The 17673-nt window shown below is 40.1% G+C and overlaps 1 long non-coding RNA gene across 1 annotated transcript; it reads right to left on the reverse strand.

The window, feature by feature from the left end:
• Window positions 1-1388: 1388 nt before the first annotated feature.
• On the reverse strand, window positions 1389-16887 carry LOC131836270 (uncharacterized). Its single transcript, XR_009355571.1, has 3 exons — window positions 14816-16887; window positions 2477-2559; window positions 1389-2363 (listed from the first exon to the last, which is right to left on the reverse strand). It is a non-coding gene; the product is annotated as an uncharacterized LOC131836270 (long non-coding RNA).
• Between the last annotated feature and the right edge of the window lie 786 nt (window positions 16888-17673).

Consider the following 17673-nt stretch of genomic DNA (forward strand, 5'->3'; position numbering starts at 1 on the left):
ACCCAACATGGCTCCAGGACCTAGGAAAGAGCTCAAGGACCGGGGCACAGGCTGTCTGCACTCTAGCTCCTATCCGGTAAATCCATAATAAGAAGCTAGGATGCCAAATGAAATCCCCCAGGTATGTACTACTTTCCTTCTAATTTCCAGCCGCCTCTGCTGTTTATTCAGAGTAAAAATGCATAGCTGCCTTCTAAGGATGACTAGGGGGCCTAGCCCAAGTTCACAGTGATTTTCAGCTCTGAGGTTTGCAATTACTCTACAGGTTTGACCAGTGCCTGGTCCATGGAAGGAGGAGTCATGACGAAGACAAGAAGGTGCCACTTGTGTCTTGCCTCTGGGGGAACTGTATTCTCCTTGACTCCTCTCCAGGCATGTGGTTTATGTTACCTTGGCCAGAAACAGCAACCGGGGCCTAGTCTGCACTGTGTGCCTAGGAAACTTCCCAAAGGTTTACGTATGGAAAATATTTGGGGCTGTGTCAGTCTCAGCTGTGGGGACAGGTGGGGTGCAGCCGGCAGCTCTGCTCTCGGCTGCCAGGCTGCAGGGCGAGGCTCTTGCCTCTTTCCACAAGGTGTTTCCAATAAGAAGGGCACATTTCCCTCATTAGAAATAAAACAAACACAGATTGATGATGTTATGGCATTTCTTGGGAAAAGAGGAAAACAGTTTTCAGATGTCCCTGTTGAGCTCCTCTCATGTGCCTGTGGGTGGGGCTGGTAGGGGAAGGAAAGAAGTATATTTATGGGGAAAGCAAGAGGAGCACCCCCATGATTCCACCACTTAGCCTGGCTCCCCAGATGGGGACCACGGGGATGATGCCTGCTGGCTATATCATAGACATCAGGGCTTGTAGAGGAAAGAAAGAGTCCAGCCTCCCTATTTAGCAGATGAGGACACAGAACCTAGGGAGGCCAAAGACCACCAGCAATCAGGGCAGAGCTACAGGTAGAACCTGCAACTCCTAATCCCAGTCCAGTGTGTTTTCCAGCGTATTCCATTCCATACAATCACCTCAACAATAGAACACCATCTATTCATGTGTAGTTAATGCTTTATGGAAATGGGTCTCAACCTGGATTTATGTAATAAATGCCTGGGAGGCTTTGTAAAAACACCATTATACCCAGGTTAATACCCTGAGAGTCCTGTGTAGTGAGACTGGCATGTGGCCTCAGCATGGGTAGTTTTAAAAGCTCTCTAGGTGATATTCATGGAGTTGAGAGCCGTCAGGATTGAAAGCCACTACTAAGGAACACAAAGATTAAAACAATGTGTTTCCTTTCTTCCAGGAATCCACAGAGTGACAGATGTATGTAAATAATTTCCAAGCTCCTGTGCTAGGTGCTATACAATGACCAGGAAAAATTCAAGCGTGATCATAACTATGCTGTCTACACCCAGAGAACCAATTTGGGTAAACGCTACTGGTTATTCCACCTAAGCAAAGCTTACTCATCTTTCCAGGTCTATCTCAAATCACCCTTCTTCCATGAAGTCTTTTTAACGAGACCCCAAATATAGTTCATATTTCTCTTCTCTGAATTTGTACACTACCCACAGGCTATAAGCAAACAAAATTAAGCACCAAGTTATACACAGTCTCTATCGTTAAGCCATATTAATCACAAAATGAAATCTTTTACTTCTTCAGTGCTTACTTTATGCCAGCTACTCCACTTCATGCTTTCTGTCCTTTGCCACCAATTTTCCTAGGAGCTCTACCATGCTCCATCTGTACCCATTATACAGATTAAGAAACTGAGAATCATAGGTGTCAAGTACCTTGCCTGAAACCAGACAACTAGTAAAGACGTATGAATCCAGGTCTGTATACCTCCAATGTTCTCTTCAATGCCCATCACTTTGTATTAAATATAAACACTATTTCTTCATTGTAGCATGTACTCGGATATTATTGTGCAAGTGGTAAGCTTCTTTGACGTTCATTCTCTTACTTAATCTTGACTGCAGCTGCACTATTAGCTCTATTTGACAAGCAAGGGAATAAAGTCTGAAAAATTAAGTAAAAGGCTCAAGATCCCAGAGCATGGCCAAACCCAGGTGTTCTGATTCCAAGTGCAGATCTATTTCTACTGCTCTCCTGTGCTGAGTGCCAAGCTCTGTTCCTTGTCAACCTGAAGTCCCTTGAGGCTGTTTCACGCTGTTCTTATAATCCCCACAGATACCAGTTATGTAGTCTATTGCTTTATTAATTGATTTTCCAAGAAGTAAGAAGAATGTCTTCATGAGGCATTCTGTCCCTCAGGACCTGAAGAACAAAACACAATTCTTTTGGGGCTGGAAAGAACTGCTGAGGAGGCGTGACTGGTTCTTTTTAGTATGATGACTAAGTCACTGTTCTTTAAGAAAAAAAAAAAAAAAAAGCCTTCCAGTCACTATTTTGAAGGTACGATTTTTCAACAAGTTACGTCAACTAACAGAATCAAAGAGTAATGTGAATTAAGCGACCTACCCAGGATCATGGAGTAGACCATGGAAGAGAGAAAGAACTTTCATCCACCTCCTCCCGAAGTCTCTGATTTGAATCCCATTCACCTACATAAGACAGAAGTATTTTAAAAATTTATTTAGTCATATCCCATCTCATTTTCCAAAGAATTCAAAGTGACTTGCCATATGAATAGATACAATAAATAATGGTAAAATATAAACAAGTAAAGACAACCAAGACTGGGGAAAATGTATATATATAAAGTCAATTCAAAGGAAAAATATTTTATTGGTCAGAGAGAAAACATTTGCCTTAAAGCCCAAAAGACTGCAGTGCGTTTGAAATAGATATTCTGTGTGTGGGTTCAGTTGATGAGGTATTTTTAAAGACTTAGTAACTCCTGTGGGGTTTCACTCTATGCCGGATATTGACCAAGAATAATGATTAAAGCAGAGAAACTATAGAATTTATCCCCAGGATGTGGTCAACACACAATGTTCATGCCTCCGTGGTTAAGTGGGAGATATGTTTTCCAAATCTAATGTTGCCAAAAAGACCACGTCAGTGCCTTGTGCAGAACAGAATTTTTATTTTAAAAATAAGTCTGAATCATGACCATTCATTCATTTAGCAAATATTGTGACAATAAATTATCTGCCAAGAACCGTGCAATGCACTTGAAAATTCAAAGGCAAATATGACATGGAAACTTTCCTGTAGGACTTCTCTGTCGAGAGGAACAGACATGCTTAAAATATATAATCAGGACAACTATAATAAGTGTGATTCTGCAGGTATGTATAGTGGTCATCCATTTCACTGAAGTTGTCTGGTGTATCTTATCTTCTAATCAGCACTCATCCAGTCAGAAGAATATCAAGGTTCTGGTGCCATCCTTACTCAAGTGAACTTTGGGGGATTACAGAATAAATGACCTACCTTTGTATCTTGCTAAACATCGCCACATTTGTGACTTGATTGTGTGGAGAAATATGGTAAGGAAAAGGCAGCAATGCTGGCTTAAAAATAGTGGCCAACAGGAACAGAATGGGGAGATGTGAAGAAATGCTAAAGCAATTCCTTTATAATGAACAGGTTAGTGAGACTAATTTTTTGGCATGGCATATACATTTTGTTCTTGGCAATCTTTCATATGGTAAAAGTACCTTCAGAGTAAAAAAAAATCAACTTACTAGCAGATTATGCATCCATTCCAAACACTTATGATCACATATAAAACAGAAATCTAATAACTCGAGAGAGATGAAAAATGGGAGGTTTTCCTGCTAGTGATCAGTGCTAAAAACTAAAAGCCAGTAGCCAAAAGTGACCCAAGTATTTTAACCCTTCAGGGTTCTAGTGCTTATTGAAAAATTTGGAGCAACCTCTTCTGGCTGACCTAGCTAAAGAATACTTTAATGACCATTAAAAAAAAAAAATTCATGTGAGTGCTGAACAATTTACAAAGCTAACTGGAGGAAAGCAACCTGCATATGGAATTTACTGTGATTGATTCCAGTCTTTGTGTCTGGAGAACCCTCAGAGCAGGACTCCATAGCATAATCGACACATGCCTGGTATTAGCTCAAGGCATGTATTGACTTTCTATTATAGAAACAAAAGTAGATAAACTTCTAAGGAAAATAACTTCCCATTTTCTTCCTTATATTGACTCACAGGTTGATAGTTGTGGGGGAGGGGGGGAACGTCAAAAGAAAAAGCTAAGGAATGCCAAATACAGGATATGTTGAGGAATTAGAGAAAATGAAGAGCCTTAATGAGAAGTGTGCACACTTGTGACCCAAAGGTAAGCCACCCAGGAACGAGGAGGACTGAACACATGGTCTAAGTGTATGTGAGAGATGGCACTGGATGAAGAGCACATGAGTGAACCAGACTGCCAGGGTCGATTCCCAGTTCCTCCAGGGACTCCATACCTCTGGGTTTGTTACCTATCCTCTCTGGGGTCTAGTTAGTCCTCTCACTTGAAAACAGGGATAATCATGGTATCTGCCTCACTGGGTTGTTATGAGAATTGGATGAGATAATGAATGTGAGGCTTAGTGCAATGCCCAGTACTTAATAAAGGCTTTTAAAAAAAAAAAAAAATGCCAGCTGCTATGTTATAATCATTCTCTCATGTAATCCTCACAACCCTTCAAGGAATGTCCAATAATCCTCATTTTCTCAGTGGGGACATGAGCATGGGCACAATAAGTGTCTTTTCTAAATGGTCCCACGGGGTCTAAGTCATAGCCATGTCCTGATTCCTCCTCTCGTCCTTTTCCCAGGAAGCCTGACTGCACATAGTGTAGATGATCTTTCATGTCTTTCCTGAACCATGCTGTCCCATGGTTTTCTCCACAGCAACTCTCCCACTTCTAAGTTCCCCCACAATCCTTGCATCTCTCCTTTTACTAGGGGGATATTTTCCATGTTGTTGCTGGCTTTTGTACCTCAACTAATTGTATGCCAGGGGCACACAGGACTACCCACACTAAGCAACAGTACGAGTGAAACCCTGTGACTATTTGGAAATCAGCTTTCCAGTCTCTGGAAATGTCTCCAAATACTGCCTTTCCCTTACTTTCTATTTTTCATATTTTGTCAGCCTCAAGGTACTCCCTCCCAGATATAGACAAGGTGCCCTGGAAAGATGAAAATATTTGAGAGATCTGGGGTGATTCCAACTTCTGCTATCATTCTGCAGGCTGCTTTAGGACTACAGACAGTCAATGGAAGATGTGGTGTGATAGAAGAGAAAGGAAGACAGAGGGAAGAACCCCTGTTTTCTAACATTCAAGGGGCTGTCATGAGGACAGACTTATTCAGTCTCTTTTCCAAGGGCAGAAATAAGAAAGGGGGTTTACTGATTCAATTTCATTGCTGGTAACTGGTCTTTTCAAATTTTCTATTTCTTCCTGATTCCAGTTTGGGAATATATATGTTTCTAGGAATCTGTCCATTTCTTCTAGGTTGTCTAATTTGTTGACATATAATTTTTTCAAAATATTCACTTATAATCCTATTTCTATGCTGTCATTTATTTCTCTTCTTTCATTTCTTATTTTAAGTCCTCTCTCTCTTTCTTTTTTTGATGAGTATGGCTAGAGGCTTGTCAATTCTGATCTTTTCAAGGAAGGAGCTCCTGGCTTCATTGATCTATTGTTTTGTTTTTTTAGTTTCTATTTCATTTATTTATGCCCAATATTATTTCCTTCCTTCTTCTGGTTTTGGGTTTTTTTTTTTTTTTTTCATTTTGCTCCTCTTTTCCTGGCTCCCTTGGGGGTAAGTTTAGGTTGTTTGAGATTTTTCTTGCTTCTTGAGGTAAGCCTATATTGCTATAAACTTCCCTGTTAGAATAGCTTTTGCTGAATCCCAAAGATTTTGGACCATTTTCATCTTCACTTATCTCCACGTTTTTTTAAATGTGCTTTTTTTTATTTCTTGGTTGGCCCATTCATGGTTTAGTAGCATGTTATTTCAACTCCACGTATTTGTGTTTTGGGGGCCTTTTTATTGTGCTTGATTTCTAGTTTCACAGGGTTGTAGTTGGAAAAGGTGCATGGGATGACTTCAATCTTTTTAAATTGTTGAGACTTGTGGTCTTACTATGTGATATGTGCTGCAGAACGTTCCATGTACACTTGAAAAGGTTGTGTATTCTGCTGTTTCAGGATGGAATGTTCTGAATATGTCAGTTAGATCCATATGGTCCAATGTGTCATTCAAAGCTACTGTTTTCCTTGTTGATTTCATTTTTGGATGATCTGTCCTATGTGTAAGTGGAGTGTTAAAATCCCCTATTATTATTATATTACTACTGATTACTTGCTTATATTATATGTGTTATGAGCTGCTTTTTGTACTAGAGTACCCCTATGTTGGGGGAATAAATATTTATAATTATACCTTCTTGTTGGGTTATTCCCTTTAAGATTATATGGTATCCTTTGTCTCTTGTTACAGTCTTTGTTTGTAAAGTCAATTTTTTTTCATTTTTAATTTTTTTATTAGCATATAATGTATTATTAGCCCCAAGGGTACAGGTCTGTGAATCGCCAGGTTTACACACTTCACAGCACTCACCATAGCACATACCTTCCCCAATGTCCATAACCCAACTACCTAAAGTCTATTTTAAATAGTACTCCTACCCCAACTTTCTTTTCACTTCCATTTGCATGATAATTGCTTTTTTATCCCCTCACTTTCAATCTACATGTGTCTTTAGGTCTGAAATGAGTCTCTTGCAGGGAGCATAGAAGTGGATCTTGCTTTTTTTTTTTTTTTTTAATCCATGCCATCACCCTATGTCTTTTGATTGGAGCATTTATCCCTTTACATTCAAAGTAACTATTGATGGTATATACTTATTGCCATTTTGTTACTTAGGGTGATTTTTGTAGTTCTCTCTTCTCTCACAGTGGGCTTGGTTTCTTTAGTGACATACCTGGAATCCTTTCTCTCTACTATTTGCATGTCTATTACTAGCTACTAGTTTTTACCATTAGGTTTATATATGACATGCTTGTAGCAGTCTATATTAAGTTGATGGTCACTTAAGTTTTGTTATTTTTTTAAGATTTTATTTATTTGACAGAGATCACAAGTAGGCAGAGAAGCAGGCAGAGAGAGAGGAGGAAGCAGGCTCCCTGCTGAGCAGAGAGCCCGATGCGGGGCTCAATCCCAGGACCCTGAGATCATGACCTGAGCCAAAGGCGGAGGCTTTAACCCACTGAGCCACCCAGGTGCCCCTGGTCACTTAAGTTTAAACCCATTCTTTACACCACTCCTCCCCCCACCCCACTTTTTGGGTGTCACATTTTATATCCTTGTATTTTGTAAATTCCTTCATTTTTATAGAGACTTAATTTTACCACTTTCATGATTCCTCCTTGTCATATTCCTACTTATGGTCTTTCCTTTCCACTCAAAGTAATCCTTTTAACATTTCTTCTAGGGCTGGTTTAGTGGTGATTAATTTAACTTTTGTGTGGGAAACAGTTTATTCTCCTTCTACTCTCAATGATAGCCTTGCTGAATAGAGTCTTCTTGGTTGTAGATCTTTTTACTTTTTTTTAAGATTTTATTTATTTGACAGCAATCACAAGTAGGCAGAGAGGCAGACAGAGAGAGAGGGAAGCAGGCTCCCTGCTGAGCAGAAAGCCTGATGCTGGCTCAATACCTTGACCCAAGATCATGACCTGAGCCGAAGGGAGAGGCTTAACTCACTGAGCCACCCAGGCACCCCACTTTTTTTTCTTTATATATCATACTTCTCCCTTCTAGTCTGCAAAACTTTTGCTGAAAAAGCAGATAGGCTTGTGGGATTTCCCTTGTATGTACCTGTTTTATTTTCTCTTGTTGCTTTTAAAATCGTCTGTCACTATGTTTTGCCCTTTTAATTACTATGTCTCTTCGTGTGGCCATCCTAACCTGTCAATGCCTCCTGAGTCTGGATTTCTGTTTCCTTCCCCAGATTCAGGAAGTTTCCAGCTGTTATTTCTTCAAATAAGTTTTCTGTTCCCCTTTCACTCTCTTCTCCCTCTGGTATCCCTATAATGCAAATGTTATTATGCTTGATGATATTGCTGAGTTCACTTAGCTTATTCTAATTTTTTTTCTCTCTCCTGTTCAGCTTGATTGCTTTGCATTACTCCGTCCTCCAGGTTACTGATCTATTCTTCTGCTTCCTCTAGTCTACTATTTATTCCATCTAGTGTGATTTTAATTTTGGTTATTGAGTTCTTCATCTCTTATTAGTTCTTTTTATATTTTCTATCTCAGTTGAAGCTCTCACTGTGTTCCTCCACTTTTCTCAAGTCCATTGAGTATGACCCACTTTATATTCTCTATCAGGTATATTATCTCTATTTTGTTTAGCACTTTTGCTACGATCTTTGTAATTTTCTTTCATTTGGTGTGTATTGCTCTGAATCCTCATTTTGCCTGTTTCTGTGTGTTAGCAAAGTCATCTAAAGCTCTTGCTCTTGAAAGTAGTGTCCTTATGAAGAAGAGGTCCTGTAGTGCCCTAGAGTGCAGTGTTCTCTGTTGGCCAAAACCTTGTGCTTTATGGGGTCTCCTATGTGTGTTGTATGTGTCCTACTGTTGTGGCTGAGCTGTGTATGCCTCCAGACTAGTCATTTGCAATGGCTTTTTGCCTGTTGTAGGCAGAGTCTAGTCCCTGGGTTATTGGGCCAATCTAGGGCTGCTCTGGGCTTGAGTTGAGGCAACCAAGTGTTGGCCAAAGATGTAGTAACACTGAACTACAGGCTGCTTCCCCTGTATTGTCCGCTCAGGAACCTTGGTGGGCAGGGCCTGCTGCCAGACCTGATGTCTGCCCCCACCCCAATGCTGGGGCTGCAGTTGGATTGATCTATGTGTGTGATTATCTTCCCCCTCCCTAAGGCAGAGGTGCCCTGACTTTGGAGTGGCGCTGGTCCCTGAAGTGGCTGCATGTGTACTGTCAGACTTGTACAAATATATCGGGTGTGCTCCTGCCAAGGACTAGTGGGGGCGGCAGAGGAGGGGGGCTGTCCACAGAAGAACTCAGGTGTGGAGTGCTTGGTGTTAGCAAGGTTTATGCAGATCTCCTATAGGAAAGGATCTGGACCAAAGGCCTAGATGGAGGAGCCATGTCCACAGGAGAACATGGGTGGGGCTGCAGTGTTAACAAGGTTTGGACAGGCCTCCAGTGGGAGACCAGGAACCAAAGCCTGGCTGGAAGGGGTATGTCTGTAGTAGAATGCAGTGGCAGGGTGCGCTGTTAGGTAGTAAGGGAAATGACACTTGCCAGCTCCTTTGTTCCTGGAGAAGTCTCCCAAGGATCCCTGTCCCTCCAGTACATGCTCTGAGGTTAGCATATAAACCCCTTCCCCACAATTGACCAGGTATTTTTCAAACTGCTACTTTCTGCTCTATCTCCATGACGCTGTTCATTTTGCTCTTTAAGGGCAGGGGCTGTGTCCTCTTGCCTTCCAGGCTCTTCCAGAGCTGAACCTACTGATTTTAAGTTCTAGGTGTTAAGCCCCACCCCTTGTAGGAACTCATGAAATTATGCCTCTCTGGATTTCAAAGACAAATGTTATGGGGATACATCTTCCCTGTGCTTGGAGTTTCTGGTGTAAGGATCTGTCTTCACCCTTCTCTGTGCTTGCTGAGTCTCTCCCTACTGCAGACAGTTCCCTGGGTTTATTTAGCTCCCAATAGTGTCTTAGCCCTTCCTACCCTCTTGGACATGGCCTCTTCCCTACATTGAGCTGTGTAAATTCTGTTCTGCCATTTTTTTGCATTGTTTTCTGGGTTATTTACATTGATATTGGTGTTATGTAGTTGCATTCCTGGGAAGAGGTGAACTTAGGATCCTCCTACTCCACCATCTCCCCCAGAAGTCCTATTTTAGAGGAAGTCTCCAGGCCATTTGCTAAAAGATCAGGTAGAAAACCCATGTCAAGGGTAAATGGCAGTTATTAAGAGTGAGTATCCAATTGGAAATAGCCTTTGGGAGCTTAGATCCAATAACCTTGATTTCAGTCTAGTGGGTAGACTAGACTGAAGTCTAGTAGGAACACTACCACAGTGTGGGTAAAAGGACAGCACAAGAGCCCTACAAGCAGCTTTTATAGACACACATACTTCATTAGACTTCTTCTCTGAATAAGCTGATAATGATAACTATTATACAAAATAGTGAATCAAAGAATTATTTAATGGGTATAGGTTTGCTCCATAGAAGTACGATATAAAAAGTGTCCTATTTTACCTTTCTATATCCAATTAGACTAGCTCTGAACCTACTCCATCTCATTGTCTCTTAGAAAAATCTCAGGTCTTACCTGGTTCCAGCAACCTTGATTTCCAAGGCCCATGTATCACTATGCTAATGTCTGGCTCTGCATATCTGGGCATAGCTATGCTCCCAGCTCCATACTGGGCCCAGACTAAGCTGTAGAGGACAGAGGTCATTGCTCTCAATGTCTTAGTGACTATACCCCAGGCACAGAGGTGTTATTTTACTTGCCATCTCTTGGGGCTCTGCAAGGCATTGGGATTAGGATCTCTACTACTCAAAAGAATACACTATCCCTTCATCTCCCAGGTTTAAGAACTCCAGATCTTTCCAGCATTCATTCACTGAGGCTTCTCCTCAACCCCTAGAGTCCCTCCTTCTCTTCAACAATCTAGCTCTGTCTAGCTTCTATAAGCCCCAAATTTCAAAGTAAAGTCATGTTAGATCTCTGGGCACATGAAATGCAGCCCTCTGGAGTACAGACCTTCAATTGCTCTTTCTGTCAAAGTGGACAGCTTGTAGTTATTTGTTTATTTAGCTTTTGGGGTGAGCTAGGCACTATGACAAGAGTGTTTTGCAATAAGCATGGTCTTACCTGATCTTCACAGGAGCTATATGGGTAGGGAAGATTACTATTCCAGTCAGATATGTAAGTGAAACTAAGCCTGAAGTGAGAGTGAAGGCACTTGCCTAGAGTGGAGCTAAACCTAAGCTACTCATTCCCAACCTCAGACTCTCAATCACCACACCACCTGCCTTCCCCTCTAAAATTAATAAGCAGATCTCCTTTCCCCATTCTTCTTGTGAGGATTCTAGTAAGATATAAGTAAATTAGTCAGATTAACTTGCCTAAATGATACCAATTAAATCCTAGGGACTTCAGAGGCTACATAGCAGGGTTCTAAGAAGGAAATGATGCTCTCTCAGCACTGGGCAAAGCCCATAGTTCCTGTGAAGCTGCCACATAGGTTATTCATCCTATGGGATGCTGGGAGAGAATGTCTGCAGTGAGGAGGGGGTGGTCAGTTGTAGTAGTTCTCTCCTTGTTCTAGGCATCGCCAGTGCTCTGTGTCAAGGCCATCTGTTAGTTTCCCTTGGGAGAATGCCCTCTTGCTCCTGCCTCACCAGGCTCTCCCTTTTCATTGTGGGTTTCTTTTTCCTAAAAGATAAAACATTTCCTATCCTGAATAACTAGTGAAACTAATAACCCCTTAAAACATCTTAGAACAGTTGCCTCCAATCCAGCAATTACCATATTTTGTATTTTGATAGCTCTTAAATCAGTAATACAAGCAATGGCATATTTACAAAAATAACAGGCAATATTGTTTTTGTTTTCAAGTAATATAAAAATTAATAGTGCATCTTTGAAATGAAAGCATCTTGAATTTAATGAACTATGGTAGATGTAAGGGACAGCAGAAAAATTCAAGATTAGAACATCTCCAAGAGCAGGAAAGAGGAACTGTTTCTCCTCCTTATGTATCTTATCTGCTCCTCTCTCCACACTCGATGGTTATTAGCCCAATGGTGATAAGTGTTTTAGCACATTTCATCTGAGATGATGAAATTACTGGAAGTAGACAATATATAAGCCTCACATTGTGAGAACTCAGAGGAAGAAACAGAACCATAAAACAAAACCCTGCCAATCAAAAAGATATTTTCAGTAATCCATCATCAAAAATTTAAACTCCTGAACCATAATTTATAAATACTTTACTTATAAAACTATTTGATTGATAATACCAGTAATTCATACAGATAAGAAACCATTTGCAATACTTAAGGATATTTGGTCATTAATGTTGTGCAGGTAGAAGCTATTCCTGGGGGTGCCTGGGTGGCTCAGTGGTTTAAAACTTCTGCCTTCAGCTCAGGTCATGATCTCAGGGTCCTGGGATCGAGCCCCACATCGGGCTCTGCTCGACAGCAAGCCTGCTTCCTCCTCTCTCCCTCTGTCTGCCTCTCTGCCTACTTGTGATCTCTGTCAAATAAATAAATAAATAATCTTAAAAAAAAAAAAAAAAAAAAAAAGCTAGGGGCACCTGGGTGGCTCAGTGGGTTAAAGCCTCTGCCTTTGGCTCAGGTCATGATCCCAGGGTCCTGGGATCAACCCCCACATGGGGCTCTCAGCTCAGCAGGGAGTGTGCTTCCTCCTCTCTCTCTGCCTGCCTTTCTGCCTACCAAATAAATAAATAAATAAAATCTTCAAAAAAAAAAAAAAAAAAAAAGAGAAGCTCTTCCTGTTGTTCAAGACCCACCTTGCAGCTATTAGAAAACATAAACTATTAGATGGTATAAAGCAATACCAAGAAAATATTTGGACCTCCCTATAGTATCTATAGATTATTTGGCTTACAAATCTTGTTTTTATCTGGTTCAGACCAAGTAGGCACCTTATAAAGAAAGATAGGAATTGTTTCCATATGCTACCTGGAAGGAGTGCCAGCCACCATTAGAAGTGGGGCAGCAACAGTTATTAATGGCCCACGTCCATTCTTACTGTCAGTGTCCCTTATGAACTGATTAATAATTTTAATATCTCCCCAATCACCTAATTATCCCAAACTAATTCTTCTTCAATCATCACTTAATGAGAGTAACATCATCTCAAGAAAACAACAGGAGTTTTATTCAAACCTTTTTCTGAGGATGTGCTGGAGTCAGAGGAATTCTTATCTAATCTCTGTGCATCAGCTGTGTTTATAGATCTCCATAGTGCTGCACACTGAGAAGTAAAGTCATCAATCATTAAAGAAGTATCCTACTCATTGCTCATATTTACATAGAAGGAGGCAGGAAGTATAGAAAAATTTGTGACAAGAATGAAATGACTAGATTTCTCCTTAATCGTTACTTTCAAATTAAGTTAACGATCATCTCTCCATGTATCCTGGTTCAATAAAATTTTTCTGTATAAGCCCAGGGCTGCAATTTATTAAAAAAATTTAAACTTGCCCTTCTAAATGTTACGGGAATCCAAACTGAGATAGCCAGAGATTCTGGCCAAATCATCGTTATTATTTCTTGAACTCTGGACATTTACTTACGCAGCTCCAAACTGATTTGCATTCTGCACCAGTTACAGGAATAGATGTGCCAGGAAGTTTTGAAACACGAGAACAGATAGGCCCCTTTCTTGGTTAAGTCATAGCTCCACACGTACAGATTAACCCAGCCAGCTCTTTCAAATATTTTGCAATGAGCATTTTGAAACACATGGGTCATTTAGTTCTGGTTTCCAGGCAGTTGGGCGAAATGCTTAGTCTGGAGAATTGCAAAAGTTTATGATTTCTCACCAAGGAATGAAATGTGACGCAGTAAAGCAAACTTCAGACATTTAATACCAGATGTTAATGTAAAAATTGAAAAATTATGGCCTGACATCATTTTCTGACCCCTGACCTACTAAAGCCCATCACAGTCTGGAAGCCATCATCATTTCTGGTTTCTTCTACTATTAAACTTTATATTTAATTTTTTAATGTAAAATAATTCTGAGGATTTAATGGATATAATTTGGTCATATCAACATTGAGGCATTCTGTGTACACACTAACAGAATAATACAACCCCTTACCATAAAATTCAGAATTACAACCTTTCTGATTTGTGGTACTTCCTAGAAATTTTTAAAAATAGTTTGAGGCATGATTATTTCGCTTGTCTGCACTCCACACCTATCTAACTTCATGAAAGGGGAAAGAAAACAGGGGAGGAAATCTTGCTTATTTGCACTGAGAGAAAAGATAATACCTGAAATATACCTTTCAAAATATACTGACCTTTGTTTTCCCTTCTTCCCTGAATCTGTACACTTGAGAAATTGAATTACTACTTTAGAATGAGGCTGGACTATTTATAAATCCCTTGTCTATGAGGAGATCTTGGGAATGAGGAGTTATAGCTAAATAACTGGATTTAGTGGCTTCTCTGAATGGATTCTATTTTCTTTGTGCTATTGGATAAAGCACTTAACCTCTCTGTACATCAATTTCCTCTTATTAAAAATGGGTTTAACATGAACATTCTAGAGGATTTCAGGGGGAGACTGGAGTAGGTGGATTCAAAGCCCATCTCATCCTATGCATACAACTAGATAACGCCCATATCAGTGTAAATAACCCAGAAAATGACTTCAATGCTAGCAGGACAAGACTCTTCATAGATAAATGTAGAGAGGAGGACACATCAAAGAGGGTAGGAAAGATGGAGATGCAGTCAGGAGGTAAACAGACCCAAAAGACTGTGTGGAAGGAAAGGGATCCTGTGGGCACAAAGAGGGTAAAGAAAAAGACCCCCAACCCCAGGTACAGGACGACAAATCCCTATGACATTTGGCTTTGAAAACCAGAGAGGCCAAATTTTACCAGTTCTTATAATGAGCAGAGCTTAACACCCCAAACTTTAGAATTAGCAGACGCTGCTTTAGGAGAGCTGGGAGGGCAAAAGGAAAATGAGATCCCACCATTAAAGAAAACAATGAATAGTCCTGTGGAAATAGAATATAGAAGCAGCAGTTTGAAAAATATCTGGGAAATAGGGAATGAGATTTGTTTACTAACCTCAGAGCATGTACTGGAGGGACAGGGATCCTTGGGAGACTTCTCCAGGAACAAAGGAGCTGGCAAGCACCATTCCTCTCCTCTGTCTCCCACTCTAGACCCATACACACCTGCAGAAACCAGGACTACACCAACACATGCTACCTAACTTGGTAGAAACATTCTATCCCTACAGTATGCTGCAGACACACTGCCTCCATCCAGGCCTTGTTTCCAGGTCTCCTCCCACAGAAGACCTGTCCAAACCTTGCTAACACTGCATGTTCCACCCTGACACTCTCCTATAGACTTTCCCTCTCCAATATCCCCTTTTCTGGAACCCATCCTAGAGCAGTGCTACAAGACCTGCAATGTGCAAGCAACCCTGGCAGGGACCAGCACCACTCCAAAGTGACTCCTACCCCAGAGAGAAGGGAGGATAGCAAAACATACCCATCCAACTGGGGCCTCAGGGTGGACTGGGGACAAATACTTCATTTGACTGCAGGCACCACCCACCAAGAACAGCTTCTCAGGGGACAACAGGGAAAATGCCCTGCAGTTCAATGCTACTGCACCTTTGGTAAACAAGTCAAGGTGGCACCAGGAACCAAACCCTGACCATAACAGGTGAATGTGGACTAAAGGCCAGATTAAGGTACACACAATACATATAGGAGACAACCGTGTAGCTCCAGGTTCTTATGAACAGGAGACATTGCACTGTAGGGCATTTTAGGACCTCTTCTTCATAAGGCCACTACTTTCAAGTACATGAAATGTAGCTGACTTTCCCTTTCCTAACCCACAGAAACAGAGTTAGACAAAATGAGGAGACAGAGGATATATGCCAAATGAAAGGACAAAATCAGAGCATGAGTTGTAACCAAAATGAAGATAATATATCTAGTAGAGAATTTAAAGTAATGGTCATATGGATACTCATGAGACTTGAGAAAAGAGTGGACAATCTCTGTGAGACCCATAACAAACAGAAAACAAACAAACAAAAAAATCATTTAATTTCAATAAATGAAATTAAAAATACAGTAGATGGAATGGCCAGTAGACTTGAGGAAGCACAAGCAGAAGACTGGATCATGATCTGGAGGATAGAACAATGGAAAGCAATAATAATGAGTAGACTTAGGGAACTCACAACACCATCAAGCACAGTGACATTCATGCTAGAGGAAACCTAGAATGGTAAGACAGAAAATTTGTTTGAATAAATAACAGCTGAAAATTCCTGAACCTGGGGAAGGAAATAGAAGTATAGATCCAGGAGGGACAAACAACTGTCAACAATATCAATCCAAGGAGGTCCATACCAAGATACATAGTAATTAAAATGGCAAAGAATTTTAAAATCAACAAATGAAAACCATTACATACAAGGGAAATTTCATTAACTTCCCACTAATTTTTCAGTGGAAACTTTGAAGGCTAAAAGGGAGTAAAATGATATATTCAAAATGCTGAAAGGAAAAACATACAACCAAGAATACTCTATGCACCAAGGCTATCATTGAAAAATACAGAGCTATCAGAAGGAAAAAAATAAAGTGGAAGGAGAAGAGTTTCCTACACAAACAGAAGTTAAAGGAGTTTGTCACCACTAACCCAGCCCTACCAGAAATGTTAAAGGGGACAGGTGAGTAGACAGGAAAACCATAAGTAGGACTAAGAAAAGTAGGAAACACAAGAGTAGTAAACTTAATTATATCTATAAAAATAAGTTAAGGCATTCATAAAATAAAGGATGTAAAATGTGACACCATATACCTAAAAGTGAGGATGAGTGGAATAAAGAATGGATTTAAACTTAAGTGACCATCAACCTAATACCAACCGCTATTAATAAAATGCCATATATAAACTAAATGGTAACCAAAAATCAAAAACCAATAATATGCAAATAATAAAGAGAAAGGAATCCAATTATATCACTAAAGAAAACCAGCCAACTGTGAGAGAAGACAGCAAGAAAAGAAACAGAAGAACTACAAAACCATCATAAAACAAGTAACAAAACCGCAGTAGTACATACCTATCAACAAGTACTTTGAATGTAAAGGGATTAAGTACTCCAGTGTAAAGACACAGGGTGATGGAATAGATTAAAAAAAAAAAAAGCAAGATCCACCTGTATGCTGTCTACAAGAGACTCATTTCAGACCTAAAAATACATGAAGAATAGAATCTGGGGTAGGAAGATTCTATTGGACAAAATAGACATTAAAAACAAAGATAGCAACAAGAGACAAGGGGCACTCTATAACCACAAAGGGAACAATTCAACAAGAAGAGAAAACAGTTGTAAATATACATAGGAGCACCCAAATACCTAAAGCCACTAATAGCAAACAGAGGAAGTAATTGATAGTAATAAGTAATAGTAGGGGATTTAAACATCCCACTTACATCAATGGGAAAATCATCCAAACAAAATCAACAAGGAAACAGTGACTTTGAATGACACATTGGACCAGAGAGAGATAACATATATTCAGAAGATTCCATCCTAAAACAGCAGGAGACACATTCTTATCAAGTGCTCATGGAACAGTCTCCAAAACAGATCACATATTAGGCCACAAAATAAGTCTCAGCAAACTAAGAAATATCAAAGTCATGCCATGAAACTTTACTGACTGCACACTATGAAACTAGAAATCAACCACGGTAAAAAGTCTGCAGAAAAAAAATACAAAAGGAGGTTAAATAACAGGCTACTAAACAATGAATAAGTCAACCAAGAAGTTAAAGAGGAAAAAAAAAAAACACATGGAGATAAGTGAAAATGAAAACACAGTGGTCCAAAATCTTTCAGATTTAGCAAAAGCAGTCTTAAGAGGTAAGTATACCCACCTTAAGAA

This window comes from Mustela lutreola, chromosome 7, assembly GCF_030435805.1.
Source record: "Mustela lutreola isolate mMusLut2 chromosome 7, mMusLut2.pri, whole genome shotgun sequence".
Lineage (NCBI taxonomy): Eukaryota > Metazoa > Chordata > Mammalia > Carnivora > Mustelidae > Mustela > Mustela lutreola.